The sequence below is a fragment of the Loxodonta africana genome, chromosome 17, assembly GCF_030014295.1.
Source record: "Loxodonta africana isolate mLoxAfr1 chromosome 17, mLoxAfr1.hap2, whole genome shotgun sequence".
Taxonomy (NCBI): Eukaryota; Metazoa; Chordata; class Mammalia; order Proboscidea; family Elephantidae; genus Loxodonta; species Loxodonta africana.
The window spans coordinates 33,525,779-33,548,210 of record NC_087358.1 but is presented as its reverse complement, the minus strand read 5'-3'; the positions used below and the strand labels follow the sequence as shown (position 1 = coordinate 33,548,210).

At 38.7% G+C, this 22,432-nt stretch overlaps 1 protein-coding gene across 13 annotated transcripts in view; it reads right to left on the bottom strand.

Annotated features, from left to right (window-relative positions):
• Positions 1-22,432, bottom strand: part of KLF12 (KLF transcription factor 12) — a 502,486-nt gene that overhangs the window by 224,147 nt on the left and 255,907 nt on the right. Inside the window, exon 5 of one of the 13 annotated variants that reach the window (XM_064270044.1) lies at positions 22,355-22,432. The exons of the other annotated variants lie outside the window; for them this stretch is intronic. The gene's annotated coding sequence lies outside the window, so the exon portion shown is untranslated. The remainder of the gene's footprint in view (positions 1-22,354) is intronic. 13 annotated transcript variants of the gene reach the window in all.

The window sequence follows — 22,432 nt, the reverse complement described above, 5'->3', positions numbered from 1 at the left end:
ATATTAGCTATTCAACCTCATCCTCTGGAGATGATAAACTTTTTATCTAATTTTATCTAATACTCCTTTATTTGTAGTCCATGTACACACTGAGTACAATTTCTAAAACAAAATAATAAGAATCATGGTAACAGGTTATTTTCTAATTGTAATGAAAAGTTCTCATTTTTTTCTATTCAGTGTACTCTTGATTATTGGTTAGAAGAAACACCCATTCCCACAATAAAGAAGTTCTATTTTTTAGCATTTTTATAGTAATGCTGTTGAATTCTATCAAAAGTCAGAATTTATTGAGAGGATTATAAAGTAGTAGTTTTTATTTAACAATGGATTTCCTTTTCTCTTCTTTCTTCAATCTCTTTTTCCTCTTAATCCTCCTCTATTTCTTGGCTTATATCCAAAATAACTTGGCATTATAATAAAGTCAGTGGGTTTTTGGGTTTTATAATAAAGTCAGCCAACAGAGGTATATCTTACTGGTTTTACTCGCCTATATGAACTACGCAATCACTGTCTGAGCTGTGTCTGTGGTTCTTCAATACCTCTTCATTAGTTTCATCATTGCTAGATAATGAGAAGTTGCTTCTTTGCTGCCAGATTCTTGCTTTTATTCAGTTTTCAGACTCAGAGCTGTTCTGGATGGCTGAGGATACTGGAAGTCTAACTTGTATGTAACAGAGGAATTTATTTTATAGATTCATGAGATCCTAGAACTCTTAAAGACCTTAGGACACTTGCTGCCATTATACAGAGAAAACAAAACCAAATAACCTAAACCCTTGAAGTTATGTTTTCAGTGGTATGCAGAAGTTGTCTAGTAGTCTCAGCACTGGATCTTATCTTCCCAATCAGGTAATATTTTCACAGATCACAATTTTTCTCTTGTGCATTGGATTGGGGTAATGGAACTTGTCACAGGTGAATATAAAGTACCGAAACACTAGAAAAGGAAAATAGGTGCTTTGCTCTAAGGCAGCAATCCTCTAACCTTCGTAGTGGGTAGTTAGTAACGCTGACAATGAAGAGAAGGGTTATAGAGAGAATTACGATCCATGTGTCAAATAAGGAGCGGACAGCAGTATGAAGTGCACAGGAGGAGTGGCAGGGATATACCAGGGAGGAATGAATGACAGGGAACCATGCAAAACTGATCTGACTGGAATGGAGGGCCTGGGCCATAAGGTGATTTGATATTAGGCTGGAGGTTCTGCAGCTCTAGACCAGAAGTTTGATCATCATGAATAGGTCAACAAGAAATTACCACAGGATTCTACAGGTGGGAAAAGTACAAAGGAGATGATTTTTTGAAGACTCATGTCTTAAGCATACTGCACATTCAAAAGAAGTTAATATCAAAATTACCTGCTAGAAGGTAAAACACACTGCATCTCCTTTTTGCTCACTGTAACTAAGATAATAGGTTACATTGAAAAAACAGTTCCCAATGAAATGATTTTAAAACATTTGATGAAAAACGGTTTCAGAGGAAATCAAACTAAAACGTGGAGAACTGTATTTTTTCAAGAGAGATATAAATGTGAGGGGAGGGAGTTTCTGATAACTCACTACATGCCAAGCAATAGGCTAACAAGGACTGCTGAGCCCTGCTACGAAGTCAGCGAGTCTCCAAGTCTTTGAGACACTACAGGGAGATGGTAGTAAAGTGCGGTATTCAGCTTAAATTATGAACTATGAAGAAGTAGTTAATATAAAAATCATGAGAGCCGCATACGCTAGGACCGATATGAGTTTTTACCCCCATCTGGAATCGACTCGATGGCAGCGGGTTTGGTTTTTGGTTTGGTAACTCACATCTTCCTTGAAGCTTTTTTAACGTGTAGTATAATCTCATCTAGGATTTCACCTTCAGAATTAGCCATTTCCCTCATATTCTGTTCTTTACCTGAAAATCTAAAAATTCTGTTTTGATCATGGAGATTATTGAAATGCATTTTATGTGGATCCTAAGTGATGGACTCAGCTTTTCTTTTGACGTAATCCAGCAGCTTATGGTTGGTTTCCTCCAAGAGAATGATAGACTGGAGCATTTGTATTGTTGGAGACTTCAGCTTTATTGGTTCTGTGTTTTACCGTGTTAAAAATTCTGAATTTATAATATAAAAGTTTCTTTTCCTGGGCAAACGTATTTGCAATATTTCATATCTAGTTTCAAAAAGCAACTGGCCTGCAAAACTAATGGTTACTTTTAGAACTAACATGTTTACCCTTGACATGGTAGTCACATTTATGTACCCTCACACAAAAATTCAATCTAGATAAGTTTGGATTTATGCTCTGAATTTGTTTCCCATGGTAAAACAACCCTAAAAATTCTGAGTTATAGTAGATACAGGGAATATCAAATTTACATCATGTTGAAGAAATTTAATAAATCCATTTAATGAAAAATTTGTCTCAACTGTAAAAAGTGATTTGGCTAACCCACTGCACACATGTCAAGACAATATGGTCAGTGTCCTCTAATTCTTTTTTGAATGAACTAACAGCACTGGTAATGAATTCAGCTTTCCAAGCAGAATCTGTATACCCCGTATTTGCAGGCCAGATATCTTTTGGTATTTCAAATATCTATTTGACATTTTCAGGTTCGTGGTCTTTGGACACTTCAGATTTAGCTCATGTGAAATGATACCCATCTTCTTCTTCCCCCCCATCAGGTCTTTCCTGCATTCTCTATCCCAGTATAAGCCAATAGCAAACTACCTAGAATTCCAGGATAGAAATTCGCTTTTACTTTTTTTACTCTAACCAGACGTAAGATAATGATGCCTGACTCCTCCTTCAATCCTCACATGCCATCAGTGTTCAGGTGCTGACTACCTCACACTCTAAATTGTTCCCTAATTCATCTATTTCTCTTTAGACCAACTACACAACCCTATCTTAGGCCACCATCATACCCCACCTAGATTATTACAATAGCTGAACTGATCTATCTCCCTGTCTTCCTCTTGCCCTCTTTTATCTATTGTCTCCCAACAAATCGGTGTTCTTTCAAAAATACAAATCTCATTATATCATGCCCCTACTTAAAATGTATCAATAGCTATCCAATTTTCTTAAGATAATTTTCAAACTCATTTCACAGTATGGTTTCTGTTTATTTCCCCCAAATCCTTTAAGACTACCACTATTAGCCCTTACTTGCCATGTAAGCTTCTACTACTCTAGACCTTCAGTTCTTCAGAAATTTGTGTTTTCTCTTTGTTCTGGACCCTTGTACAAACTGTTACCTCTGTCTGGGAATGCTCTGTTCACCTGCCTGACATCTATTCTTCCTTAAGGCATCTACTTAGATTTCACTATCTGAAGGAGGGATTACTTGACCTCCAAATTCTAGGTTAGGCAGCCCTCCTTGGTCCTCAAGTAACAACCTGTACTTTCTATTTAATTATTTCTCTTCCTCTTACCTGTGCCTCACACACAATAAACTCTTAAACCGTACTACAGCATATTCATACAATGTTTCTTATCGTACTGGATTTGTCACTAACCCAAAACTGAACACAAGTAAAGAAAAACTTCTCCCTCATTTTAAAGAGAGCCGTGTATATATATATATAAGGCCAGACACTTCGTTCAGTGACTGAAAAAGCTGTTACTCATAACCATCATCCAAGCTTGACGCACTTCTTGAGTCCACAAGAAAAAGACTAGGAAGAAAAAGATTCATGGAGTCACGTGCCCTCAGCCTGGGTGGGCAAGGTGGAGGGAGGAAGGAGGTTAGATGCTCACTTTAACCAAAAGTAAGCGAGATGTATACCAATAGAATCCATCATAAATGTAACAATGCCAGCAAGAATTTTATTTCAATCTTCGGCCACACATGCACTTAGGCAATATACTTACTGATATCCTTCCACCTATCCAAAAATGGGTAAAAAAAGAATTAAAGACTAGCAGATAATGAAGGCTGGAGGTGTGAGGGCACAGCCTACATCCCCACCTTTTGGCATCATAATGATGTGAAGGTCCCAGCATTAAGGGACATTGAGGAAAAAAGCTGGACTACCTGAGACAAAAAGGTACCCATCCATGCAAGAGGACTGAAGCAAAAAGAGACCACAGATAGCGAGGTGTGCTTCTGATGACAAGAGCTGAGGAAGAAGGGCTGGAAAAGGTCATGCCAGCATCAGATGTTCCACAGCAGGAACTACACAGTGGAGGTGTCCAGGAGGCCACTAGCCAGGACCAACCTGCCCAGAGAGGGGGCTGAAGGCCTGGCCATTGGCAGAGACTGAAAGGAAACATGGCCGCCCCACTCTGGCAGGTCCTCTGAGGGGTGGAATGAAAGTGAACATCATCTACACAGAGAACACCACATCACTGAGGCCACCAGCAACAAAGAAATAAGACAAGCCAGATTAAACCATAGAGGGTCTCCCCTCATTCCCACTTATTAGAAGGAGGGGACGGAAATGGGTCAGGGCCTACCTCTACCCCATTCACACTCCAAGGTGAGGAAGGGGAACAAAAGTAAAAGAGCAAATTTTACTTCTGTCCTCTGAGCCATTTAGAAAAAGAGCTTTCAGTTAGACATGAAACTGGACTGAAAGCTTTCTTTTTAAAAAATAATCAAAAGTTATTAATATGTTATAGAAAAAGCTTGGGATGTCAATTAAGGGAGTGAGGAATATGGGTGGGAAATTCCTAGTAGGCTCAGGAAAACTATAAAATCATGTCATGTTTCTATGTTACCAAGTTTAGATGTTTTACTAAACTTATCAGAGATCTAATCATCGTAAGGAGTTAGGCACATACATAAAAGTGAAACTGTCCAAGTGGGACAATGATTTGCCAGAGTAGAGTGGAGTCAGCATCTAATTAGATCTCCACATATTAAAGAGAAAAATCCATTCAAGCTTTCCATAAAACTCAAGATATAAAACGATTTCTTTACTAACCGCCTTTCCTTTCAGTAAGTTTAGTTAATTGCTAGTCATAACAACTATCAAAACAGGTGACTACAAAACACCAGAATACCTCCTAAACCTTCTAATATATATATTTTTCAATATAATACACTGAAGTATGATTTTAAACATCAGTGAAATTCATTCTGTGCTCTACATCTTAATAGATGATTACATGTTTTCCATATAAGGTCTTATACCTTTACATTATTACTCATGAAAATTTTCATTAAATATATCTCCAAAGCAGTCAACCACATTTTCTTCCAGTCTTCCTAGAGTAAGTAAAGAAGATTTAATTTTTTGGTAAATTGGTTTCCTCCAAAGGCACCGCAGTTTCTAACTTGCAAGAAAAACTAATCATACATATCAGGACATTTATTTTTGAAACACTCAGCACTACAACTGGAATCTCATTCTTGGAAAAAAAACTCAAACTTACGCCAAGATTAATAAAATGTCTACACGTTTTTCCTTTAGCAAAGACATGGTATTAGGTTACTGGATTACTTCTCACGGTCATAAACGCAGAGATACAAAACACTCCACACACATCTGCTTTAAATTTTATGCCAGAAAACAAGAAAAATATTAGAAATTGAGTTCTAGTTATAAAAACAGAAGGATAAATTCGGAATCATCGACTGTTATCCCTGAAAAACACTCCAGTGACAACTTGATTAATACAAAGGCCATCTTGATTGAAGTGTCTTTTCCCCTAAAAGAAATAATAGACTTCTCTAAACAGGATAACTGCATACACACTAAAAATCATATAATACAGACTGATGGCTCTTAATTGTGTTTTTGTTTTGCTGTTTATGTTGTCTGTTGAAAGCTTCATTCGCATTCAGCAAACATCCTATAATTAGCTGTGGCTTCACCTACAGAGACAAGGAGCACAGTGATTTTAGGCTCTTAATATTTCTTTGAAATCCATTTCAAAGATGTGCTAAACAAATCAGTCAGAACGCTTTAGCCAAGCAGTCCACCCACATTCAACAACCTTTCTCTACCTAATGATAATTACAGACTGTACAACAGGCAGCCTCTAATAAATAGCATCAACTTCAGAAGGCAGCTATCTGTAGGGGCCTTTCGGTTGCCATAGAAATATCTTCAGGCCACCCTGACCTTGGCATTGAACATTACCTTCACATTAACCTGCTATTAAGGGTCTCTCTCTCTCTCTGTGTGAGGGTTGGGAGGGTCTATATTAGCCCAAATTACAGAATAACTCATCCTATCCTAATGGTTACAAATGATATGTGCTCCTTAGTTCTAAAACATTCCCCAAAATGGAGAACACAAATCTTCTTGGTGACAGCAACCCCTGAATAATGGGCTCAATGGAAAACATACTGCAGCAAAGAAAAAGGTCAGCAGGGTTCTCCGTATTCCTTCTCTTCATTCTAAGCTCCGGGGCCAGTGGCTTCCTAAAGTAAAGGGATCACACTCAGTTGTGGAACAGGAAAATAAATCTCATCTCTTCAACCCAAACATAAAAAAGCATTTTAAGAATCATTAGTTAAGACCCAGCAAAGGGGAGGGGTCCTCTATATCCTGTTTTACAATGATCTTAAAGGTTGTTTTTTGAAAGAATCAAATGAACTTGAGGCATGTTAATGGCTAAAGATTATAAAATTCATTTTACATAGTTGAAAACATTTCTCTAGAAAATTCATGCATATAGAGTATGGGACTCTAGGTTTGAAAGAAAACTTTAAATCATCTATAGTGCGTATGCTTCAATGTACTTGTTTTTAAACCCATCTAAACATATAATCCTAACTAGACGTAAGGGATAATTTAAAAAGTAAAACAATAAATGCGTAATCCCTTGGACTTTTATTATTCCATAATGCACATGGTACATCAGGGAGATGGTAACAAGGGAAGGAATGGAGAAGAATGTAAGGAGGGTATGAGATCCAGAAATGGTAAAGGGGGACATTAAAATTTTTAGTGCTCAACTGCTTTGAGGCAGGCATTGTATGTTCTGGTCACTTTACATACTTAATTTTGTAATTCAAGATTACCATTGTAACATGACCCTTTAACATAAGTCTTCTCAATTATTTAGAAAATCCAACCATGGGAACAGGTGGTATTAGACATTACTTCCATTTTTATAGAAGCGAACACCAGTGTTCAGAGAGATGAAGTGACTTGTCTAAGTTACAGATATGCTTCCAGGGTTGCTAAGAAATGAAAAATTAATCCTAACTCAATACTCTGTGCTCTTTCTAGGACTTCACTGTGGTATTATGTTAGATGCAAAAGAAGGACTGTGTGTTACTTTATTTAGCAGAGTAGCCACACTGACCAAAACATTCTGAAATGTCTGTTAAATAATGAAGATACTTTCTCAACACTCAGTAATAATTCATTGTTAAAGAGTTTATCTTTCCATTCTTTTAATGGCATCTTCAAAGATGATTCCTATAAATACTAAAAATCCATCAATAGTCTCACGTCACCAACAGTGAGATGATGATTAACTAGGGTTGGTGAAAGCCCAACACAAGCAATATGACCCTGAGAGAGAGAGAGACAGAGAAAGAGAGTGTGTACTGTTTCCGTCAGAGAATCACATTCATCTGCAGTCTGCATTTATTTATCCTAATAGGATCCAGCTGCTTTATCCAGAGCAGGACCTCTGCCTGTGCTACTGAAAAAAAAAATTTTTTTGACAAAAAGTTGACACATAAATCAAGACATTATACTTTTTCATTTGCGTTAACAAGCATTTTTACATAACATGATCTAAGAGAAGATACCTTTTCATGACTGAGGTCTAATTGATATTCATTTTTAAAGCAAAACCATTTTGTTAGAGTAACGCTGTCTGTGTGTGGCATGTGTGCGTGCTGGAACACATGAGACAGTGATGAAGTAATCTTAACATGAAGTGGTGGGCAATAAACCCTAAAATTAACCACAGAGTCCAAAGTTTTGTTAATTTTGTCATTCCACAAATACAGGATAAGCCTGTAACTAGGCGGTACTGGGGAAACAACAGGGATTGATAAATTAGCCATAATATTTGAAAACACACTAAAAGAGTAACCTAACCATCCTTCTAGGATATTAATGTTAGTGTGAACTATAATAGCTTTTGTACCTAAAGTCAAACTCAAGCATACCCACTGCCATTGAGTCGATTCTGACTCATGACGATCCCATCTGTTACAGAGTAGAACTGTTCCATAGGGTTTTCTTGGTTGTAATCCTTACGGAAGTAGATTGACAGACCTGTCATCCATGGCACAATTGGGTGGGTTTGAACTGCCAACCTTTAGGTTAGCCGTGGAGCGCAAACTGTTTGTACCACCCAGGGACCTAGGTAATTATATGTAAAATTTCATGCACACGTCAAGCCACAGAATTCTCAAATAGGTACATCAACTGAATTTTAACTACTGGGTGTGTAGAAAGGTAATGTGCCAGAAGTTTCAAAACCTTCCACTACTCTTGGGCTCAATCTATAACAAAGTTAAGCTAAAGATATCCTAGTTTATGCAAAAAAGTGGTCCACATCAAGGATGACTAAAAGCAGATATTTTAAATAATATAGATAAGTAGTCAACAACTCTGATTACGGCTGGAAGGCAAGGACAGGTAAAAGCAAGGCTAGAAACGAAGGCTCAATAGTCAAAAAATGAGTATGTAAAATGATCCCAATCAAAGACTTCAGATAAAAAAAAAAAGTTTTCGGTCATGTTTGAAGGTTCTACATGATAATTACCGCTATTAAAGGCAATTTAATAAAATGAACCTCCTACATCTCCTGCTAGCACAAGCGCACACATATGTTTTCTGGGACATACAGGCTGATTTAGGTAAGAATCATGTCCCTCAGATCTCTGCAGTTCCCTGTCCTCTGGGATATTTCAGTCTAGAAGAAATACAATTTTCATCAGATAAAACAGAATAATATACTTTTAAGTTCACCAACTTTACTAAGAGATGGGACAGTAGTTTCTCACATGTATTTTTTTTTTTTTTTTAATCTCAGCATATTTAACTTTGAGTCCATTATCTTACTGTTTGTGAAATTTGGCTCCTAAAGGAACAAGGGACATAATACAGAAATCCTAGGTATCTCTAGAAAAATAACATTTCATTTCAGGGATTATCTTAAAGATTAATGCAACCACATTCTGGATCATTTCTTTACAGAACTGTGTGAGTGTCTCAGTTCGGAACTGTGTTTACCATTGTAGGAGCAACACGTTAAGAGACAACGTTAACATTCAGAGCTAATGGAAAAGGAAGGGAGGCGACTTAGGGATGCATGTGAGTGAAGCTTATGCCAAATGACAGCACAGGGAGCCCTAATGACAGTTACCTGGTAGTTCATAAAGTGGAAGGTAGTAGGAATACACAGAACTCAGTAGAGCAGGACTGCCAGGTTAAGAAAATCTGTGCCTCAACAGTCAGTAGCCATTTATGGCGACAAAAATTTACATTCTGTAAAAAATCATCATAGACATGATGTTAACGTGAACTTTATAAATGGTTGAAGTGTTGATTCCACTGAATTTGCATATATTTTTGTTTTCATATTTCAAAATTTTCTTTTTTAAGGCTCGTTTTTTATGTATACTTTTCCATGGAATGTTTTATTAAAAAAAAAAAAAAAACGCTGTTGAGTTGATTCCAACTCATAGCACCCCTTAGAGGACACAGTAGAACTGCCCCAGAGGGTTTCCAAGGAGCAGCTGGTAGGTTTGAACTGCTGACCTTTTGGTTAGCAGCCGTAGCTCTTAACTGCTGTGCCACCACGCTCTGTTGTTGTTTGCTGCCATAAATTCGGTCCCTAACGCACAGTGGCCGCATGTGCTTACAGAGTAGAACTGCTCCATGGAGTTTCTTGGTTATAATCTTTAGGGCAGCAGTTTGCCAGCCTTTCTTCCACAGAGCCATTGGGTGCGTTCAAACCTCCAACTTTTAGGTTAGCAGCCAACTACAAACCACTTGCATCATCCAGGCTCTTATACATCATGTGATTTTAACCCAAAAATTAAAAACAATTTTAGAGGTATTTAAGATTTTTTTCCCCTTTAGACGGGATCCATTCATTAGTCCAATTTAGCTTGCAGCTTATCACTGCTCTTTGTTATTCAGAGTCACCTCTGACTTTGAAATGATTGCTTTACTTGTGTAAAGTTTTCCATTTTGATCTTTTTGGCCTAGCTGAAATCTGAGGCAGTAACCTTTTCATTTTCACGAGGCTCTGTTGAAATGTGTTATCATCATGGTTAATTATTCCATTGCTAAACTAATAACCTGGGTAGGTAACAATACAATAGCTTTTAAAATACATAATTTGGAGTAAAACCAACATATTTTCCCAATTCCAAGAATTTCTGCAAGCATGAAGGCCTCTCATCTTACCATAAAACCAAAAACCAAACCCACTGCTGTCGAGTCGATTCCGACTCATAGCGACCCTATAGTACAGAGTAGAACTGCCCCATAGAGTTTCCAAGGAGTGCCTGGTGGATTCAAACTGCCGACCCTTTGGTTAACAGCCGTAGCATTTAGCCTCTATGCCACCAAGGTTTCCAATCTTACCATACAGTTAATGTATGTTAATAAGAAAATTCCATTTCCAGAAATTCAATTTCCAATTAAACTTAACAACTGAACTTGTATTGTTTCATTTTCACAGTATCACTGCAGTACATATATAAAAGAGGATGATGAGCTGAAATAGTGCACTGTAAGTGACCCTTATATTTTAGACTCCGGATATATAATAAAGCATTTAAAATTTTATGGTTATGTAACAAATTTTTCTTCACATCAAGCATCAGAAATTTTTAAATGTTCATAAGGATGGGTTTCCATACAAAATTTTCATTTCAATATGCCACAATTTCCCCAAACTTAATTAACCTATCTAAAACTAAACCACCTCGTCTCCCCATAAATTACTTCATCTCAGCTTTCCTGATTTTCTCAATGCCTATGTTCTAGTCATAAAATCCAGAATGAAAGTCACTGTTTGAATTGGTATTTTCCTTCATCCTTATACCAGATATATTTTATCACATGGGACTTTGATTCAAAATGTGTACTGGCTGTCTCTTCATCATTACTATTGCATCATTCACTGAAGTCTTCATCTGACTCCGTAATTAATGGTAACCAAACTCTTTCTGCTGTCACTGATGCCAGGTTTGTAGGCCCAGCAAATGCTCTAAGAAGAAGTAAAAAACAAAATCTGGAAAGATCCTGCCATATTTATATTCTCCTACTTAGGATGCGATGTACATCCTGAAACTTTGAACTGGTGTGTTTTGTCAGTATGACCCAGTCTAATAATAAAATGTAGTAGAGTGGCAGGATAATCTGTGAAGATGCATCTAGTGTAAGCCATGGCTTCAAAACCATCCGTGCTCGCAGGAGATTAACAGGCACAAACAAAACAGAGTCACTTACAGAAGACGGGTTCTTAAGGTCCCCCCCCGCAAAAGAATTGTTCCTGATTGAGTGTACATGCAGGGAGTTTCTATAAACTAGAGCATATTCATTTAGTTGTTCTAACTGAAGGACTATAGATTTTGTTAAAGGCCTCTGCAATGTTATAAACATCACAAGGCGTTACAAAAATAAGAAAAATATTCAAATAATTAGAAGAAGAAAAAAAGCACTGTGCTAAAACTTGCATTCCCTATGCCTCGAACCACAGGAATGTGCAACATTTCTTGTGCTTTCATCCTGTGACTCTTTCAAAGCAAATGTGTCCTTTTAAATAAAACTCTATTTTGTAGGCCAGAACCCCTTGGTTTGCTCCAGTGTTTCTGTTCCTTTTATGCTTCTCTACTTTTAAGGTTCAATGATTTATGGGTAGGATGTGCCCCGGGCACTTTTTGCCCTAGGAAAGAACCTGTTGAAGGCGTTAACTATTTACTTCTCCTTCACAATAACTCCCAAAATGTAGTTTCTCAAATAGCTTTTACACAGCTTCTCAGAAAAATGCTACCAATTGTTTACTTAACAAGGGCTGCCAGAGCTGTTAATGTTTAGTGTTCTTTTTCTAAGTTCGTTATGTTGGCTTGCCCATTTTTCTTCCGTTCACTGTTAGAAAATCACCATGGTTTACTGGTTCAGGAGTACAGGTTCCCACTTCCTCTAAGCAACTGCCAGGAGAAAACGTAAACCTGAACTCTTTTTATGGATACTAACTGACACACCACATTTTTTCTCAACTCTTTATCTGTTTATCTCTTCTTGTCAATGTTTTATCTTCCTCTTACAATGCCAAGTACTTACAGGCCCCTCACATACAACACATAGCTCTGCACGTCCTCCTCTTTGCCATAGTATTCCTCTTTCCCTCTTGCCCACATTTCTTCACTTTGTTAACTTATCTTTCAACACTCATCTTCTGAATTACCTTCTCCGAGAAACCTTCCTTACTCTCCTCTCATTCTGGGGTTTGTGGTAAACACCAGTTTTCGCCAGTTATACTACACTTTGGAGCCCTGGTGGCACAGTGGTTAAGCACTTAGCTGTTAATCGAAAGGCCAGCAGTTTGAACCTACCAGCCGACATTCAGGAAGAAAAGGCGGCAGTCTGCTTCCGTAAAGATTACAGCCTTGGAAACCCTGTGGGGCAGTTCTAACCTGTCCTATGGGGTCCCTATGAGTCGGCATCAACTTGATAACAAAGGGGTTTATACTACGCTTCTCTCTCTCATGTCTGTCTTCTCCACTAGGTTGTGAGCTCTCAAAGCGTAGTGGCTATTTCTTATCACTGTACCCCCAGGACCAAAATTTACTGGTAATGAAGGTATATAGTATTTGCTCCATGGTTGAACCACTCCCATTTGCCTTTTCATGGATTTACCTTTCTTCTTCACATTGCCCCTTCTTTTCTTCTGCATCACTTAATCATTGATTTAGAATTTAGTTTAATTTTAGAGTTTCCTTTCTTTGACTAATTCCTTGGTGCAATTCTAAGATAAACCAGTGAATGTTGTACATGAAAGCTACTGGTGAGCCATAGGAACCTGAGCTATTCCTCAGGTTTCCCATAATTTTAATCACCACCTGTAAATCACAGTCCAGATCCCACTGGTAGTCTAGCAGTCAGATCAGCAGGAGAAGCACTCCATGGTTCTCAGCATGAACACCACCACTTATCTGTCAGACTGTTGTACTGTGTTGACTTGCATGTTGCTGTGATGCTGGGAGGTATGCCATCAGTATTTCACATACCAGCAGGGTCACTTGTGATGAACAGGTTTCAGCAGAGCTTTCAGACTAAGACAGGCTAGAAAGAAAAGCCTGGTGATCTACTTCTGATCAGCAGAGCTTCCAGACGAAGACAGACTAGAAAGAAAAGCCTGGTGATCTACTTCTGAAAATCAGCCAGTGAAAACCCTATGGATCACACAATATTGTCTGAGACTTCACTTCTCTCTTACTTTGGACATGTCATCAGAAGGGACCGATAGCTGGCGAAGGGTATCATGTTTGGTAAAGTGGAGGGCCGCTGAAGGTAAAGGAAGCCCTCAGTGAGATAGATTGACATAATGGCTGCAACAATGGACCCAAACATAGCACTGATCATGATGAATATGGCGCAGGACGAGGAAACATTTTATTCTATTAAACATGGGGTCGCCATGAGTCGGTGCCTACTTGACAGCTACTAACAACAGGCATGGATAAGAGAATCCTTTCCTTCCTACTGACAAACTGAGAATTCTCACTCCTCTGTGACACCAGAAGGCATGTGCTACCTCCCACAGAGTGAGAAAAGCAAGAGTTGGACTGGATGTGTTAACAAATAAAGGAAAACAAGCACACTGGCCATGAACAAAGTAGCAGATTTGAGCTTAGCTCAAAAAAAAAAAAAAAAAATGTATATATATATAAAATCATCATAATAATAAATTTTCATACCTTCAAAATAACCACAGAATTTTAAATTTATTTGTGAAATGCTCTTTATTTCAACATATTTTCAGCTGTTACTGTTTTAACTACAGCACTTTTAAAACTGTACAGTATAAGCAGCATATGCCAAATTTCTAAACATGGCAATACAAAATTATAATTGCATTTGAAAGAGGTTTATAAACATTCTTCTTGTTAAAAGAAAAAATGAAGTAAAAAAGGAAAAGCACAGCCAATGTTTTATAAGAAAATATTTACACTGCATATCTACAAATTAAATGAATTTATTTTTTATCTTTGCTAGTCCCTGGCCAGTCCAGCTCTGAGCCTTTAAGCCAACCGGCTTGTTTCTGCCAACAGTAAGATGGGCCATGATACCTTCATTTTCCCAGGCTATACCACAAACTCTTGAGGATATTCATGGCTCAGTGTTAAAATTCTCACTTTCCAAGTGGGGGACCTGATTAGATTCCCAGCCAATGTACCACCCATCTGTCAGCGGAGGCTTGTGTGTTGCTGGATTTCAACTGAGCTTCCAGACTAGGGTAGACTAGTAAGAAAGGGCTGGTGATCTATTTCCAAAAGTCAGTTGATGAAAACCCGATAAATCACAATTGTCCAACCCACAGCTAACACTGAGATAGCACAGGAGTGGGCAGCTTTTTATTCTGTTGTGCGTGGGAACACCATGAGTTGGGGGCCAACTCAATGGCAGCTAACAAGAAGAATAAGATATCCTACACCGCTTTATTTGACTTATGTTAAATCCCATTTTCTGACTTGTTTTCTGATAACTGTTCCTGATCTCTTGAATTTCCCATTCAGGGTCTTTGTTTTGCACCCTGGCCCTGATTGTTATCAGTCCACCAGGTGGCTTGCCACCTGAACAGACACACCCTCCCTATGTGAGTCATCTTGCCATAGGTCAGAGCAGACACCAAGAAGATCAATCCACCCACCTGTCCTCTGGGACCTTAAGTCTGGGGCAGATACTCATGACTACAGGGCTGCTGGACTTATTCCAGCCCCAGGAGTATCACTGAAATGAGACATTTTTACTCCCTGCTATCTTGACTGCACATAGCAGGCACTTACCAATATTTGCTGATTGAAAAAATGAGGTTTTTTTCTTCGATAGGAAACAACTATCTGCAAAGAGACATGTAGCTCTGGACAATAAGCATGACTCTGTGAAAACTGAATGAAGGCTGGAGGACACCACTGTGAAGGGCCTCTATCTTCATATTCCTCAAGAGGAACAAATGCAGGAGACATTACTCAGGGCTATCATAGCCCACTTCCCCAGACCTCTTCTGTCTTTCATGAGGGAACTTTTACTGTGAAATCATTTCAAACGTATATAAAATTGACATTAAAAAAAAAAAAACCAACAACAACAAACAAAACACTTTTATTTACTCTTTACCTGGATTTCAAAACTGTTACCCTATTTACTACATTTGCTGAGTCATTCATTCTCTCTCTCTCTATATATATACATATACATGTACATACATATGCAAAGCCCTGGTGGCACAATGGTAAAGAGCTCATCTGCTAACTAAAAAGTTAGCAGTTTGAATCCACCAGTCACTCCCTGGAAACCCTATGGGGCAGTTCTACTTGTCCTATAAGGTCGCTATGAGTTGGAACCCACTGGAGGGCAAGGGGTTTGGTTTACAGTTGGTATCTATCTATGCAAACACATATGTACATACACACATGTATTTGTATTTAAACATACATATACACACGTGTGTATACAAAGACTTATATGTGGGGGTGTGTGTGCAGAAACATACCCACTTTTTTTTTTTTTTTAACACTTAAGAGTTAAGTTACAAACATAAAAAATAAACCGTTGCCATCAAGTGCGATTCATAGCGACCCCATAGGACAGAGCAGAACTGCCTCACAGTGTTTCCAAGGAATGGCTGGTGAATTTGAACTGCCGACTTTTTGCTTAGCAGTCTTAGCTCTTAACCACTGTGCCACCAGGGCTCCAACACATTGCCCCTTTATTCCTAAATATTTCAGCATGTATATTGTAAGAACAAGTACACTGTCTTATATAATTACAATCCAATTATCAAAATCAGTAAATTAACACTGATACAACTATTCATACTCGTTTAATTGCCCTGATAATGATCCTTTACAGCTTTTTTCCCTTCTCTGAGATCAAATCCAGGATCACACAGTAATTTGGTGTCAAATGTCTTTAGTCTCCTTTAATTTGGAACAATTCCTTAATCTTTAGTTAACTTCATGATGCTGACATTTTCAAAGAGTTCAGCCAGTTAATTTTTAATATCCCTCAATTTGTCTTTATCTGATGTGTGCTCCTGATTAGGCTCCTACCTACCTACTGTCGTGGGGTCAATCCTGACTCAAAGTGACCCTACAGGACAGAGTAGAATTGTCCCATAGGGTTTCCAAGGAGTGGCTGGTGGATTCAAACTGCCAACTTCTTGGTTAGCAGCCTGAGCTCCTAACCACGATGCCACCAGGGTCCCAATTAGATTCCAGTTAAGTGTTTTGGGCAAGAATACCATAGAAATGTCTCATATTTGGCCTGAGGGTACCCCCTCAACTTGCCCTGTCTCCTTTTTTACATAGCAGTTCTACCCTATCATGCAGAGTTGCTGTGAGTCAGAATAAACTCAATGACACATTGCAAGAGTAACAGCACCATTCTCTGAAGGAGCCCTGGTAGTGCAATGGTTAAGTGTTCAGGTGCTAACTGAAAGGTCAGCTGTTCAAATCTACCAGCCACTCCACAAGGGGAGAAAAGACCTAGTGATCAGCTCCCATAAAGATTACAGCTGAGGAAAACCCTATCCAGCAGTTCTACAGGGTCCCTATGAGTCGGAATCGACACACGACATCATTCTGTGAGCCCTTCCTTACTTTCTAGCACAAGATGTTCCAAGCTTACTTTGTACTTTCCCTGTGTTTTTGGCAGGAATAACACAGAACTCCTGGAGTCAGTCATTTCTCCAAAGAGCCCTGGTTACTTTTAGTGGAGGCTGTATTTACATTCCATGATCTGGGCTCTAAGTATGCTCACTGCTACTGGGTACAATTGTTTCCAGGCTCTTTTAGCAAACAGAATTAGGAAATATATGCGTATATATTGTTATGGATTAAAATTTTTTTTTTTTATAAATATGTGTTGCAAATCCTAACCACTGTATCTCTGGATGTAATAACCATTTGGGAATAGGGTTTTCTTTATTGTGTTAATGAGGCCATATCACTTTTGAGATATAAAAGAACAGATCAGGCAAAATGAAGGAAGCATAGATAGGGGAAGGCAGATGCCACACTACGTGAAGATCCCCAAGGGACAGAGAACAGAAGCTGAAAAGAGACAAGGACCTTTCCCAAGAGCCAAAGGAGAGAGAAAGGCTTTCCCTAGAGCCCGTGCCCTGAATTCGGTCTTCTAGCCCCTAAACTGGGAGAAAATAAATTTCTGTTCATTAAAGATACCCACTTATGGTCTTTCGGTTACAGTAGCACTAAGAAACTAAGACATACATACAAAAGTACATGTAAATACACCTATCTGCCTGCCTGCCTGCCTTCCTACCTCCAAACCCACCAAACCGATTGCAGTGGAGTCAATTCCAACTCATAGTGACCCTATAGAACAGAGTAGAGCTGCCCCATAGCTTTGCCAAGGCTGTAATCTTTATGGAAACAGACTGCCACATCTTTCTCCCATGGAGCAAATGGTGGGTTCGAACCACCAACCTTTTGGTCAGCAGCCAAGTGCTAAACCACTGGGGCCGCCAGGGCTCCTTCCTACCTACCTATCGTCTATCAAAGAACCTTAAGTTCGTACTAATTTCCTAGTATGTATCCAGTACATGCTAGAAATCACTCCATGTTAGTTCTTTGAAATCTTTCTCATTCATTTTTACAGTTTTAGAGCACTTCATGTGCGGTGATACCATAGTTTAAATAGTCTCCTATATATGGGTGCAGCCCTGGTGGTGCAGTGGTTAAGTGTTCGGCTGTTAACCAAAAGGTCGGCAGTTCAAATCCACCAGCTCCTCCTTGGATATCCTATACGGGCAGTTCTACTCTGTCCTATAGGGTCACTATAAGTCAGAATGGACTCAAGGGCAACGGGTTTGGTTTTCGGTTTTTTATATATGGGCATTTTGATCTCCAGTATTTTTCAATTACAACAATGCTGAATGAAACACATAAACACAGTATTGCCAAATTCCCTTCAAACCGCGTCAAGTTGTATCACAACCAGCAGAACTTAAGAATGCCTGTTTTCCCCACAATCTTTCTAAGAGAATAAATGGTCATTTTGTTGTTGTTCTTGTTGTTTCGCCAATGTCAGGAATCCCACAGCAGAGTACTTTTAGTTTACATTTTCTCTTAGTAAACTAAAAAGCTGAACTGCTTTTAATATGGTTAAGATACATTTTTACATACTTATTTTTTGGTAGTTGTTTTTTCATGACTTTTCTCCATTTTTCTACCATGTTTTTGAGACTTTCCCCCTAATTTTTAAAGAGTTCTTTATATATTAGCAATATTAGCCCTTTGTCTGTGACACATATTGCAAACACTCTCCTAGTCTGTTGTTTTTGACTTTGTTTTTTCATCCATTCCAAAACAACAATAATGATAATGTAGTCAAATTTTTTCATCACTTTCCTTTTACTATATCTAACCTTAGAGTCTTCACCTGCAGCCAGGTGTTAGAGGGCTCCACACATATTTTTGTCTAGTGCTTAACTGGTTTCACTTTTTACATTTAGATATTGGATACATTTGGAGTTTATTCGTGTTAATAGTGTGAACTATGAATCTAAGGTTTATCTTTTTCCAAATGGTTATCTAGTTGACCCAGTCGTGGCTCAGTATATGAAATGTCATCTTATTTGAAATTCCCTTACATACTTCAACTATTGGTAAACTTTCTATTCTATCCTACTAGTCTGCCCGTCTATTCTCATGTGTTTAGTACCACAATGTTTTAATTTACGTGCTTATAGAAAGGTTTACTATTTGTTTGGGCTCAATGTTTTATTATACATACATGCAAGCTTATTTTTCTATATAAACCTTAGAATCAACTTGACTAGCTCCATAAAAAAATGTATTGGTTGTTGGCATTTTTATTGGGATTAGATTAATTTCAGAAATTACCTTGGAGGCTTTGAGTCTTCGTAAGAACAAGTAATATCTTTTGATTTGCCCATGTATACTTTTGAGTCTTTAAGAAATGTTTGAAATATTTCTTCATATATGATTTGGAGCCCTGGTGGTACAGTGGTTAAGAGCTTAGCTGCTAACCAAAAGGTCGGTAGTTCGAATCCACCAGCCACTCCTTGGAAATCCTATGGGGAAAGTTCTACTCTGTCCTATAGGGTCGCTATGAGTCAGAATCAACTCAATGCCAATGGGTTTTGTTTTCGTTTTGATTTTAAGTTTATTTTGAAGTATTTTATCTTCTTGGTTGCTACTGTAAATGGGTCTGTCTCTCCCATATTATCATACAACTGGTTATTGTTCCTGTACATAAAGGCTATTGACTGACTGCTGTATGAATTCTTCTCAGGTAGTTTTATCAATCGTTTCCAAGGTCTCCAATGTATCATCTACAAATAATTTCCCTTATTTTCCAATTCTTATTCCTCTAATTACTTTCTTTTGTTACATTAGCACTGGTAATGTCACTTGCTATTACTGCTAAAAAAAAAAAAAAACCCAAACCTGCTACCGTTGAGTCGATTCCAATGCATAGCTACTCTATCAGACAGAGCAGAACTGCCTCACAGGGTTTCAGAGGAGTGGCTGGTGGATTCCAACTGCCAACCCTTTGGTTAGCAGCCACAATTCTTAACCACTACGCCACTAGGGTTTCCTGTTACTGCTAGCATAATGCTAAACAGTAGTGGAGATAAAAGACATTTTTCCCTTATTCCTCTACTTACTGAAAATGTATCCAGTGTTTCCCTATCCAGTAAGATGTTGTTGTTGGGTTAAAGTGCCTATGTGTGTTTTTATGATGTAAGAAAGTATTCACGATTATTTTTCTGAAGTGTTTGTAATCAACAATGGGTACTGAACAGTGTCAAAGTCTTTTTCACCATCTATGAAAATAATCATATTATTTCTCTACTTCTTGTTGTTGTTGTTAGGTGCCATTGAGTTGGTTCCGACTCATAGTGACCCTATGCACAACAGAACAAAACACTGCCCGGTCCTGCGCCATCCTCGCAATCGTTGCTATGTTTGAGCTCATACTTGCAGCCACTGTGTCAATTCACCTCGTTGAGGGTCTTCCTCTTTTCCGTTACCCGGTACTTTATCAGGCATAATGTCCTTCTCCAGGGACTGATCCCTCCTGACAACATGTCCAAAGTATTTAAGACACAGTCTCGCCATCCTTGCTTCTAAGGAGCATTCTGGTTGTACTTCTTCCAAGACAGATTTGTTCGTTCCTTATGGCAGTCCATGGTATATTCAATATTCTTCACCAACACCACAGCTTAAAGGCATCAATTCTTCTTCAGTCTTTCTTATTCATTGTCCAGCTTTCACATACATATGATGGGATTGAAAATACCATGGCTTGGGTCAGGCGCACCTTAGTCTTCAAGGTGACATCTTTGCTTTCCAACACTTTGAAGAGGTCCTTTGCAGCAGATTTACCCAGTGCAATGCGTCTTTTGATTTCTTGACTGCTGCTTTCATGGCTGTTGATTGTGGATCCAAGTAAAATGAAATCCTGAACAACTTCAATCTTTTCTCCATTTATCATGATGTTGCTCATTGGTCCAGTTGTGAGGATTTTTGTTTTCTTTACTTTAAGGTGCAATCCATACTGAAGGCTGTGGTCTTTAATCTCCATTAGTAAGTACTTCAAGTCCTTTTCATTTTCAGCAAGCAAGGTTGTGTCATCTGCATAACGCAGTTTGTTAATGAGACTTCCTCCAATCCTGATGCCCCGTTCTTCTTCATATAGTCCAGGTTCTCGGATTATCTGCTCAGCATACAGATTGAATAGGTACGGTGAAAGGATACAACCCTGACACACACCTTTCCTGACTTTAAACCAATCGGTAACCCCTTGCTCTGTCTGAACAACTGCCTCTTGATCTATATGTACAGGTTTCTCATGAGCACAATTAAGTGTTCTGGAACTCCCATTCTTCACAATGTTATCTATAGTTTGTTATGATCCACACAGTCGAATGCCTTTGCATAGTCAATAAAACACAAGAAACATCCTTCTGGTATTCTCTGCTTTCAGCCAGGATCCATCCTACATCACCAGTGATATACCTGGTTCCACATCCTCTTCTGAAACCAGGCTGAATTTCTGGCAGCTCCCTGTCAATATACTGCTGCAGCCGTGTTTGAATGACCTTCAGCAAAATTTTGCTTGCATGTGATATTAATCATATTGTTCTATAATTTCCACATTTAGATGGATCACCTTTCTTGGGAATAGGCATAAATATGGATCTCTTCCAGTCAGTTGGCCAGGAAGCTGTCTTCCATATTTCTTGGCATAAACGAGTGAGCACCTCCAGCACAGCGTCCGTTTGTTGAAACACCCCAATTGACAGCCCACGTGTCTGTCAGTTTGTCATACTGTGGGAGCTTGCGTGTTGCTGTGATGCTGGAACCTATGCCACCGGTATTCAGATACCAGCAGGGTCACCCATGGAGGACAGGTTTCAGCTGAGCTTCCAGGCTAAGACACACTAGGAAGAAGGACCTGGCAGTCTACTTCTGAAAAGCATTAGCCAGGGAAAACCTTACGAATAGCAGCAGAACACTGTCTGATATAGTGCTGGAAGATGACCTTCCCAGGTTGGAAGGCACTCAAAAGACGACTGGGGAAGAGTTGCCTCCTCAAAGTAGAGTCGACCTTAATGACATGGATGGAGTAAAACTTTCAGGACCTTCATTTGCTGATGTGGCATGACTCAAAATGAGAACAAACAGCTGCAAGCTTCCATTAATAATCAGAATCTGGAATGTATGAAGTTATGAATCTAGGAAAATTGGAAATTGTCAAAAAGAACGCATAAACATTGATATCCTAGGCATTAGTGAGCTGAAATGGACTGGTATTGGCCATTCTGAATCAGACAATCATGTAGTCTACTATGGTAGGAATGACAATTTGAAGAGGAATGGTGTTGCATTCATCATCAAAAAGAACATTTCAAGATCTATCCTGAAGTACAACGCTATCAGTGATAGGATAATGTCCATATGCCTACAAGGAACAACCACTAAGGCCAAAGATGAAGAAATAAAAGATTTTTATCAGCTGCTGCAGTCTGAAATTGATCAAACATGCAATCAGGACACATTGATAACTACTGGTGTTTGGAATGCAAAAGTTGGAAACAAAGAAGAAGGATCGGTGGTTGGAAAACATGGCCTTGGTGATAGGAAGAATGCTGGAGATCAAATGATAGCATTTTGCAAGACCAACAACTTCTTCATTGCAAATACCTTGTTTCACCAACATAAATGGCGACTATACACATGGACCTCACCAGGTGGAACACACAGGAATCAAATTGACTACAT